This window comes from Salvelinus namaycush, unplaced genomic scaffold, assembly GCF_016432855.1.
Source record: "Salvelinus namaycush isolate Seneca unplaced genomic scaffold, SaNama_1.0 Scaffold1209, whole genome shotgun sequence".
NCBI classification, from domain to species: Eukaryota; Metazoa; Chordata; class Actinopteri; order Salmoniformes; family Salmonidae; genus Salvelinus; species Salvelinus namaycush.
The window spans coordinates 64,580-76,660 of record NW_024057908.1 but is presented as its reverse complement, the minus strand read 5'-3'; positions in this window follow the sequence as shown (position 1 = coordinate 76,660).

The following is a 12,081-nucleotide window of genomic DNA, read 5'->3' as shown; positions in this document are numbered from 1 at the left end:
TTCTCAATAGCAAGGCTATGCTCACTGAATCTGAATGTTGGGTCAGTCACAGAGGTCAGGTATTCTGCCACTGTGTACTCTCTGTTTAGGGCCAAATAGCATTATTTTTTGCTCTGTTTTTTTGTAAATTCTTTCCAATGTGTCAAGTAATTATCTTTTTGTTTTCTCATGATTTGGTTGGGTCTAATTGTGTTGCTGTCCTGGGGCTCTGTGGGGTCTGTTTGTGTTTGTGAACAGAGCCCCAGAACCAGCTTGCTTAGGGGGCTCTTCTCCAGGTTCATCTCTCTGTAGGTGATGGTAGAATTTTAACGGCTCTTTTCTTTTGATAATTAGCGGGTATCGGCCTAATTCTGCTCTGCATGCATTATTTGGTGTTTTACGTTGTACACTGAGGATATTTTTGCAGAATTCTGCATACAGAGTCTCAATTTGGTGTTTGTCCCATTTTGTGAATTCTTGGCTAGTGAGCGGACCCCAGACCTCACAACCATAAAGGGCAATGGGTTCTATAACTGATTCAAGTATTTTATATCCTAATTGGTATATTGAATTTATGTCCCTTTTGATGGCATAGAAGGCCCTTCCTGCCTTGTCTCTCAGATTGTTCACAGATTCTATGGATTCTTCAATTACATTGAGCTGATTTCTGACGTGCTGTTCCTTCTTTTTCCGTAGTGTATTTCTGTATTGTTTTAGTGATTCACAATTGTGATGGCATAGGCTCAGGTGTTCTGGGTCTCAATGTTTTTGGTTGGACAGGTTTCTCAATTTCTTTCTTAGGATTTTGCATTCTTCATCAAACCATTTGTCATTCTTGCTAATTTTTGCATTTGATAGGGAAGCTGAGAGGTCAAATATACTGTTTAGGTTTTCTACTGCCAAGTTTACACCTTCACTATTACAGTGAAACGTTTTGTCCAGGAAGTTGTCTAAAAGGGATTGAATTTGTTGTTGCCTAATTGTTTTTTGGTAGGTTTCCACACTACTTTCCTTCCATCTATAGCATTTCTTAATATTATTCAGTTCCTTTGGATTTGATGCCTCATGAATGAGTATTACTCTGTTCAAGTAGACTGTGATTTTGCTGTGATCTGATCGGGGTGTCAGTGGGCTTACTGTGAACGCTCTGAGAGACTCTGGGTTGAGGTCAGTGATCAAGTAGTCTACAGTACTACTGCCAAGAGATGAGCTATAGGTGTACCTACCATAGGAGTCCCCTCGAAGCCTACCAATGACTATGTACATACCCAGTGTGCGACAGAGCTGCAGGAGTTGTGACCCGTTTTTGTTGGTTATGTTGTCATAGTTGTGCCTAGGGGGGCATATGGGGGAGGGAATGCTGTCACCTCCAGGTAGGTGTTTGTCCCCCTGTGTGCTGAGGGTGTCCGGTTCTTGTCCAGTTCTGGCATTTAGGTTGCCACAGACTAGTACATATCCCTGGGCCTGGAAATTATTAATTTCCCCCTTCAGGATGGAGAAGCTGTCTTCATTAAAGTCTGGGGATTCTAGTGGGGGGATATAGGAAGAAATTGTTCTCTTTTGAGATCATTTCCTTTTGAATTTTTATCCAAATGTAAAATGTTCCTGTTTTGATTACTATAATAGAGTGAATTAGGTCTGCTCTATACCATATTAGCATACCCCCTGAGTCTCTTCCCTGTTTCACACCTGGTAGTTTGGTGGATGGGACTACCAGCTCTCTGTAACCTAGAGGGCAACCAGTGGGTCCATCTCCTCTATACCATGTTTCTTGTAGGATGACAATGTCTGTATTTCTGATTTCTTTGGTGAAGTCCAGGTTCCTGCTCTTTAGGTCAAAGGCAGATGACCTCAGGCCTTGGATATTCCAGGATGAGATAGTGAAGGCTTTGTGTTCCATAAAGTGTCCAATGTTGTTGGTCATGTGGTTTGGCCTCAGGCCAGTAAGTGTGAGCAGAGCCTGCTGAGCATCTGGCACCTCTCTCTCTCTCTGTCTGTATCTTTGTGTGTGTTGGGATATAAGGTTAGGATCAAGAGTATTTTGTATCTAAGTTTATGGTCTTATTTAATCTCTTAAATGTTCATTCGTTTTACTCAGTATTCAGTCTTTAATTAAAATGTGTAATGATATGTTTTACTCTGAATTTGTAACTCATTTTGTTTTAATCGTGTCAGGAAACACTCAGGAAATCCAGCCCAGTCCCACAGTGTCCTCTCCTCCTCTCCATCTTGTGGATAAGGAAGATGATTGGGACAGCTGCCTGCTGCCTGCACTCTAGTTATCAACAGGGACACAAGACAAGGAAGCTAGGACAGGGAGAGAATCTCAAAAATCCTTCCTCAATTCCTATTGTCTTGTCATCTCTGTCTCTGTCTCTAAAGGGGGTAGTGAGGATCTTCAGAGAGAAGTGAGGGGACTATTGGAGGAGAAGTGCTGAGGAGAGAGGAACCAAAGGAGGACTTTAGAGATTTACCCAGAAACAAGGACATAGAACACAGTGAGAGGTACGGAATGATGCCAGGATAGTTGGAGAGGTGAAGGCTAGGTTATGGGGACCACAAGGGTGGCTGGTGAGGGGAGGTGGGTGAAGGCTAGGTTATGGGGACCACAAGGGTGGCTGGTGAGGGGAGGTGGGTGAAGGCTAGGTTATGGGGACCACAAGGGTGGCTGGTGAGGGGAGGTGGGTGAAGGCTAGGTTATGGGGACCACAAGGGTGGCTGGTGAGGGGAGGTGGGTGAAGGCTAGGTTATGGGGACCACAAGGGTGGCTGGTGAGGGGAGGTGGGTGAAGGCTAGGTTATGGGGACCACCAGGGTGGCTGGTGAGGGGAGGTGGGTGAAGGCTAGGTTATGGGGACCACAAGGGTGACTGGTGAGGGGAGGTGGGTGAAGGCTAGGTTATGGGGACCACCAGGGTGGCTGGTGAGGGGAGGTGGGTGAAGGCTAGGTTATGGGGACCACAAGGGTGGCTGGTGAGGGGAGGTGGGTGAAGGCTAGGTTATGGGGACCACAAGGGTGGCTGGTGAGGGGAGGTGGGTGAAGGCTAGGTTATGGGGACCACCAGGGTGGCTGGTGAGGGGAGGTGGGTGAAGGCTAGGTTATGGGGACCACCAGGGTGGCTGGTGAGGGGAGGTGGGTGAAGGCTAGGTTATGGGGACCACAAGGGTGGCTGGTGAGGGGGTGTGGGTGAAGGCTAGGTTATGGGGACCACAAGGGTGGCTGGTGAGGGGAGGTGGGTGAAGGCTAGGTTATGGGGACCACAAGGGTGGCTGGTGAGGGGAGGTGGGTGAAGGCTAGGTTATGGGGACCACAAGGGTGGCTGGTGAGGGGAGGTGGGTGAAGGCTAGGTTATGGGGACCACAAGGGTGGCTGGTGAGGGGAGGTGGGTGAAGGCTAGGTTATGGGGACCACAAGGGTGGCTGGTGAGGGGAGGTGGGTGAAGGCTAGGTTATGGGGACCACAAGGGTGGCTGGTGAGGGGAGGTGGGTGAAGGCTAGGTTATGGGGACCACAAGGGTGGCTGGTGAGGGGAGGTGGGTGAAGGCTAGGTTATGGGGACCACAAGGGTGGCTGGTGAGGGGAGGTGGGTGAAGGCTAGGTTATGGGGACCACCAGGGCGGCTAGTAAGGGGAGGTGAGTGAAGGCTAGGTTATGGGGACCACCAGGGCGGCTAGTAAGGGGAGGTGAGTGAAGGCTAGGTTATGGGGACCACAAGGGTGGCTGGTGAGGGGAGGTGGGTGAAGGCTAGGTTATGGGGACCACAAGGGTGGCTGGTGAGGGGAGGTGGGTGTAGGCTAGGTTATGGGGACCACAAGGGTGGCTGGTGAGGGGAGGTGGGTGAAGGCTAGGTTATGGGGACCACAAGGGTGGCTGGTGAGGGGAGGTGTGTGAAGGCTAGGTTATGGGGACCACAAGGGTGGCTGGTGAGGGGAGGTGGGTGAAGGCTAGGTTATGGGGACCACAAGGGTGGCTGGTGAGGGGAGGTGGGTGAAGGCTAGGTTATGGGGACCACAAGGGTGGCTGGTGAGGGGAGGTGGGTGAAGGCTAGGTTATGGGGACCACAAGGGTGGCTGGTGAGGGGAGGTGGGTGAAGGCTAGGTTATGGGGACCACAAGGGTGGCTGGTGAGGGGAGGTGGGTGAAGGCTAGGTTATGGGGACCACAAGGGTGGCTGGTGAGGGGAGGTGGGTGAAGGCTAGGTTATGGGGACCACAAGGGTGGCTGGTGAGGGGAGGTGTGTGAAGGCTAGCTTATGGGGACTGGTGAGGGGAGGTGGGAACTTGGAACAGGTGTGGAAACAGTGTGGGAACAGGGAACAGGGTTTGGAGACTTTCGACATCAGAAGCAATCACTCCTGTTTTCAACATAAACAGAGCTGAAAACTATTCTACACGCACGCACACACACACACACACACACACACACACACACACACACACACACACACACACACACACACACACACACACACACACACACACACACACACACACACACACACACACACATTAATAAATGTTTAAGTATTTCTATTCCTAGCCCATTTGTGTAAAGCTGACTCCATCACTTGTTCTAACCTGCTGTCTTCTCATCTCTCTGTCTCTCTCTCCACCCTCAATATCTCTTTTTGCTCCCCTCTCTCTCTCACTTAGCATATCTCTCTCACTCTCTCTCTCTCTCCCTCTCTCTCTTCTTTCTCTCTCCATTCTCTCTTAGCCTCTCTCTCCCTTCTTTCTCTCTTAGCCTCTCTCTCTCTCTTCTTTCTCTTTCTTAGCCTCCCTCTCTCTCTCTTCTTTCTCTCTCTTATCCTCTATCTTCTTTCTCTCTCTTAGCCTCTCTCTCTCTCTCTCTCTCTCTTTTCCCCTTTTCTCTGAGGCAGATTGTTTCTTCAGCTTGTAACCTCAGTGACAATGGATTTGCAGTGTGTGTGTATTTGAGTGATGGGCTTTTCTCTCGTCCCCATCTCTTCTCTCGTCCCCCATCTCTTCTCTCGATCCCCCATCTCTTCTCTCGTCCCCCATCTCTTCTCTCGTCCCCCATCTCTTCCGATACACAGAGCTGAACCATTTCTTCTAGTCTGTCTGTCTCTCTGTATCTGTCTCTCTCTCTCTCTCTCTCTCTCTCTCAGTGTGTGTGTGTGTGTGTGTTGGGATGAAATGTTAAGATGATGAGTATTCTGTCTAGGGTTGAAACACTAGAGGCGATCACTCGTCAGAGAGGATAAAACTCACCAGGCTGCACACAGAGATGTCTGTGGGAGAAAGGATCCTTTTCAACTGTGCAGAGGCTCACTATGATTGTGAGCACACGCACGCACGCGCACACACACACATGCTCTAGCAGTGGGATCATGGTGAACTTGTCTGGTCTCAACCCTGGATTGATCCTGTGAGATTCAATTCTATGCGATTCAATTCAATAGATGTGTATTGTCCCAAAGGCAATGACGCACAGTAAAGCACACACACACTGTACATCGTACATACAAAATAAAATGACATGGTTGAGCCCCATATGGCACCCTGTTATTCCCTATATGCTGCACTATCAATGGGCTCTGGTCAAAAGTAGTGCACTACATATGTAATAGGGTGCCATTTGGGATGCAGACAATATGTAGCAGAGGAGGTGAAAAGGTTAAAGACATTATAAATAGGATGTGATGTGAGATGTGACAGAACATGAAATAACATTTTCTCTTCTGTATATGGTGGAAGCATCCCATCAAGAAGCAGAAACGCATCATACTGAGGCTTTTTTAGGCAAAGAGATCTGGGTTTGGGTAGTCCTACCTTTGTACGGTGTGAGTCATTTAAATAACATCCTACCTTTAAGGGACAGGCCAGTGTCAACTGAGTTAGCAATTCACTGTAACATGTATATATTACTCTGTAGATGTCACACCCTGATCTGTTTCACCTGTCTTTGGGATTGTCTCCACCCCCCTCCAGGTGTCGCCCATCTTCCCCATTATCCCCTGTGTATTTATACCTGTGTTCTCTGTTTGTCTGTTGCCAGTTTGTCTTGTTTGTCAAGCCAACCAGCATTTTTGTGTCAGCTCCAGTCTCTCTTTTCTCGTCCTCCTGGTTTTTGACCCTTGCCTGTCCTGGCCCTGTACCCGCCCGCCTGACCACTCTGCCTGACTCTGAGTCTGACTGCCGTCCTGTACTTTTGCCCCACCTCTGGATTACCGACCTCTGCCTGACCTGACCCTGAGCCTGCCTGCCATCCTGTACCTTTGCCCCTGTTGCTGTTAGAAGCATTGTTCCTTCGACTCGGTCTGCATCTGGGTCTTACCTTTATCCTGATAGTTGGAGGTTTCTCTCTCTCTCTCTCTCTCTCTCTCTCTCTCACCTGGAAACCGGCCACTAGGGGCAACTGTGAGCGCCATTACCTTCTCATCCCCAGCCATCAATCTGTAAGTCTCTCTTTTGATGTGCGGTTATGTTTTAGTTATGTTGGTGGGGTCTAGCATGCCGATCATAGCCGTTTTGATTGGCTAGCCTAATAGCTTAATAGCTAACATTAGTTGGCTAAATAGCTAATGTTAGCTGGCTAGGTAAGAGCATTGCATGTAGCAAAAAAAACTATGATATATGGTTTCATGGCGTAATGTATTTCCAAACCGTTGTTTTACTTGAATGTAGCTGTAAGCTAGGTGATGATAGCTGGCTAACTTATTCAGTGCTAACATAACATTAGCAGGCTAGTTGGCTAATGTTAACAGGCTAGTAGGGCTAACTTTAGCAGGCTAGTTGGCTAGCAACCTTGCAAGTTGATTTGTAACAAATTCATAAAGTATTTGCTTGTTAGTTGGCTGGAAAATGAAATTGAAACCAGTAGTCATGAGTGCAAACAATCTGGTTTAATTTGGAGTTATACATTTGAAATGATTTCTGTTGGAGTTTACATTAAAGGGAATAGGGTGGCTTGCCGGGTCCTCCATATTACATCCCACCCCTGGAACATTTTCCCAACATGACTTCGGAATTCTGATCAGTTTTATGTAATAACGCAAAAAATAGAAAAGTGAAAAATTGGGACATTTGATGCGTATACAAATGCAAATCCATATGTTACATGTGGTTACATTTATTCTAGCTCTCAAACATTCTTCCTTCTCCCTACAGTTCTCAGCCATTAGCTTCCCCCACGACTGGCTCATGTGAACTACAATCCCGACGCTGTGTTTTAACATTTAGAAACATCAGTAATAATGACATGCGATAAGACTTTCGAAACATATGGCCCTTATCTTTCATCAGCGAGAAAGAATCCTTCAAATAAAAATATACACTTACTGTAGCAGTTACAGATCCATACAGATATGAGTGCCTCCATCCAATGAAACTACACTTCCTGAGTAATGCTTACATATAGGTGTTCAAAGCATGCTGGATAGCTAATTAACACAGGTGGTCGCCTCTTGTCTTCCGTCTGTTTTCCGTAAACAAGCTCTGTAACATGGAGTTATGGCCGTGTGGGAACACTAACCCTATTAGGGTGTGTAACAATTTAAACTTTTAGTTTTTTGAAGAATATTTCTCGCCGAAACCGTACGGCAAGCGATGCACGTTGATGTTCACATTGAGCATCGGGGGTTCTTTAAAAAACGTACTCGTACAAAACACGCCTTCGTCCAATGACTCTTATGTGTAATGTAATGGAACTGAGAGCCATGATCAAGGGATATGTTTATGCTACATGGACAGCACGTAGCCTAGTGGTTAGAGCGTTGGGCTCGGGGATTGCCCCTGAGCAAGGCAGTTAACCCACTGTTCCCCGGGCGCTGAAGACGTGAATGCCCCCCCCCCTCTCTGATTCAGAGGGGTTGGGTTAAATGTGGAAGACACATTTAAGTTGAATGTATTCAGTTGTACAACTGACTAGGTATCCCCCTTTCCCTTTAAGTAAATAAGGTGTTAAATAAGTACATGTGTTCCTCCTCCCCAGTTACTGTAAGAGAGTCTCTCCATTCCATTGTCATTCTATGAACAATCACATTCAGGTCAAATCAGCTGTAGGGTCAATATAAATCAATGAGGGTCAAAGACTATACTGTAGACAAGCCTGTCTCCGGGACAAATGAGTTAACAGCCAGTCAAATATATCAGCCATTTGTTCCTTACTTTCTTATTGTCATACAATGTATAGTATTAGGGATATTGAATTACAATCCTGGGTAGTAAGGTTAAAACACTCCTGGTAACCATAAGACTCCTGAACAGATAATCAGAGGGCTACCCAGACCCCTCTTTTACGCTGCTGCTACTCTTTGTTCAGTATCTACTCATAGTCACTTTATTAACTCTACTTACATGTACATATTACCTCAATTACCTCAACTAACCGGTGCCCCCGCACATTGACTCTGTACTGCCTAATTAGACCGCTCCGGATCTGGTAGTATGGTTTCATAATATTCTCTCTCTACACCCCCCTTTCTCTTACTCTCTGTGTTTCATAATCTCTCTCGAAGAGTCCCAAAACCCAGTGGAGATACGATCAGCCCCCATGCGAGCTCTCACAGTCTCAAGTCAGAATTAGACGTTCATCCATGTTTCTCAATCTTGAAATGTCAACGTTGTGAAGTGTTTATCCCTGTGGCGCTAGGCTAGGCTATGCTAGTCAGCGTTTCTGATGAGGATGATCCCGGATCCGGGATGGGGGGTCGGTAGAGGTTTTAAGTTTAGGCATTTTTCTCCCAATTGGTTCATGTAAGTGTTAAGGTTTGGGATCGGCTTAAAACAAAAATCACAAAACAACTTTCTATCGCTGGATTCAAACTTACAACATTTGGAATCAGAGGTAGACGCTTACATCCATTAGCCATCCCCGTCCGCTCCGCCATCCCCGTCCGCTCCGCCATCCCCGTCCGCTCCGCCATCCCCGTCCGCTCCGCCATCCCCGTCCATCCGCCATCCCCGTCCGCTCCGCCATCCCCGTCCGCTCCGCCATCCCCGTCCATCCGCCATCCCCGTCCGCTCCGCCATCCCCGTCCACTCCGCCATCCCCGTCCACTCCGCCATAGCAAACCGAAACCTACTTGAAGGTAACGTCATCTCCCAACGTCCTCAGACATGGATGGACGCCTAATACTGACTTGTATCACAGGTGACCTGGCTGGACATACTGCAGGCTGTTTGGAGTATAGATGTACTTCTTTACTCCAGATGGAACACCGAGGGAGGTATGATACAGCATGTACCCAAATCTCTCCACACACACACACACACACGATAATACATTCGGAGACACGGCTAGTATCAGAACCCAAATCTCTTGCTGCCAGGATAAAGAATAAAGCACTGATTGTTCAATGAAACACACCTGTTCTCACACGCACAACACGCGCACACACACACACACACACCTGTTCACTGTAGCAGCTTTGAAGAAAAAGATCAAAGTGTCTACCCTAATGACAGCACTTAAAAGATCACAAAGACTCTTTCTTCACTTCTTTCCAACTTCTATGAGGTATGGATCCAATACCTCTACGTGGGGATAGCTGGGGTGGTCCGGAGGTGGGGATAGCTGGGGTGGTCCGGAGGTGGGGATAACTGGGGGGTGGTCCGGAGGTGGGGATAGCTGGGGTGGTCCGGAGGTGGGGATAACTGGGGGGTGGTCCGGAGGTGGGGATAGCTGGGGTGGTCCGGAGGTGGGGATAACTGGGGGGTGGTCCGGAGGTGAGGATAGCTGGGGGGTGGTCCGGAGGTGGGGATAGCTGGGGTGGTCCGGAGGTGGGGATAGCTGGGGGGTGGTCCGGAGGTGGGGATAGCTGGGGTGAGGATAGCTGGGGTGGGGATAGCTGGGGTGGGGATAGCTGGGGGGTGGTCCGGAGGTGGGGATAGCTGGGGTGGGGATAGCTGGGGGGTGGTACGGAGGTGAGGATAGCTGGGGGGTGGTCCGGAGGTGGGCATTTTGCCTTTTTCAAACACCTGAAACAGCTTTTTCCTGCAATGAGCCATAATCATTATGCTTCATTCTATGTAAAAAATTATGTATATTTTTCTTCATATCTAAGCATATCTCTTGAGCTGTCTGTATCCTTTTGACTGGTGGTTATTTTTTAAAGAAACTAAATATGCTTCTCTGCTAAAATCTGGGTAAAAGATGGAAAGGAATGTGAGTCTTATTCTGTACATTTAGTAATTGCTTGCTTTTCTAAAGTCGACCAATCTTGCCAGCAGGCATGCCAGCTAAGATAGTTAGACAAGCTACTCTAACTTGATTGATAGATTGATATGTCTTCTTGGTAGCTAGTTATGAGATAGGTTCCCCATCTCCCAATCTGGGCTAGCTAAAGCCAACCTTGTAAAATTGCTATAGGTGGCTAGTAGCATTACATAGAAACAACAACAACAACAATATACACTGCTCAAAAAAATAAAGGGAACACTTAAACAACACAATGTAACTCCAAGTCAATCACACTTCTGTGAAATCAAACTGTCCACTTAGGAAGCAACACTGATTGACAATAAATTTCACATGCTGTTGTGCAAATGGAATAGACAACAAGTGGAAATTATTGGAAATTAGCAAGACACCCCCAATAAAGGAGTGGTTCTGCAGGTGGTGACCACAGACCACTTCTCAGTTCCTATGCTTCCTGGCTGATGTTTTGGTCACTTTTGAATGCTGGCGGTGCTTTCACTCTAGTGGTAGCATGAGACGGTGTCTACAACCCACACAAGTGGCTCAGGTAGTGCAGCTCATCCAGGATGGCACATCAATGCGAGCTGTGGCAAGAAGGTTTGCTGTGTCTGTCAGCGTAGTGTCCAGAGCATGGAGGCGCTACCAGGAGACAGGCCAGTACATCAGGAGACGTGGAGGAGGCCATAGGAGGGCAACAACCCAGCAGCAGGACCGCTACCTCCGCCTTTGTGCAAGGAGGAGCATTGCCAGAGCCCTGCAAAATGACCTCCAGCAGGCCACAAATGTGCATGTGTCTGCTCAAATGGTCAGAAACAGACTCCATGAGGGTGGTATGAGGGCCCGACGTCCACAGGTGGGGGTTGTGCTTACAGCCCAACACCGTGCAGGACGTTTGGCATTTGCCAGAGAACACCAAGATTGGCAAATTCGCCACTGGCGCCCTGTGCTCTTCACAGATGAAAGCAGGTTCACACTGAGCACATGAGCACATGTGACAGACGTGACAGAGTCTGGAGACGCCGTGGAGAACGTTCTGCTGCCTGCAACATCCTCCAGCATGACCGGTTTGGCGGTGGGTCAGTCATGGTGTGGGGTGGCATTTCTTTGGGGTGCCGCACAGCCCTCCATGTGCTCGCCAGAGGTAGCCTGACTGCCATTAGGTACCGAGATGAGATCCTCAGACCCCTTGTGAGACCATATGCTGGTGCGGTTGGCCCTGGGTTCCTCCTAATGCAAGACAATGCTAGACCTCATGTGGCTGGAGTGTGTCAGCAGTTCCTGCAAGAGGAAGGCATTGATGCTATGGACTGTCCTGCCCGTTCCCCAGACCTGAATCCAATTGAGCACATCTGGGACATCATGTCTCGCTCCATCCACCAACGCCACGTTGCACCACAGACTGTCCAGGAGTTGGCGGATGCTTTAGTCCAGGTCTGGGAGGAGATCCCCCAGGAGACCATCTGCCACCTCATCAGGAGCATGCCCAGACGTTGTAGGGAGGTCATACAGTTACGTGGAGGCCACACACACTACTGAGCCTCATTTTGACTTGTTTTAAGGACATTACATCAAAGTTGGATCAGCCTGTAGTGTGGTTTTCCACTTTAATTTTGAGTGTGACTCCAAATCCAGACCTCCATGGGTTGATAAATTTGATTTCCATTGATAATTTTTGTGTGATTTTGTTGTCAGCACATTCAACTATGTAAAGAAAAAAGTATTTAATAAGAATATTTCATTCATTCAGATCTAGGATGTGTTATTTTAGTGTTCCCTTTATTTTTTTGAGCAGTGTATATATAAACAGGACAAATCTGAAAGGGTACGTGCCCATGTGCCTCCTTTGGGTATGCCTCTGCCTCTTCTCATCCATTTCCTTTTATGTCCCATTTCATCATGCATCAATACTGAGCTCATTTGTGTACACTGATCTTTTTTTCTTTT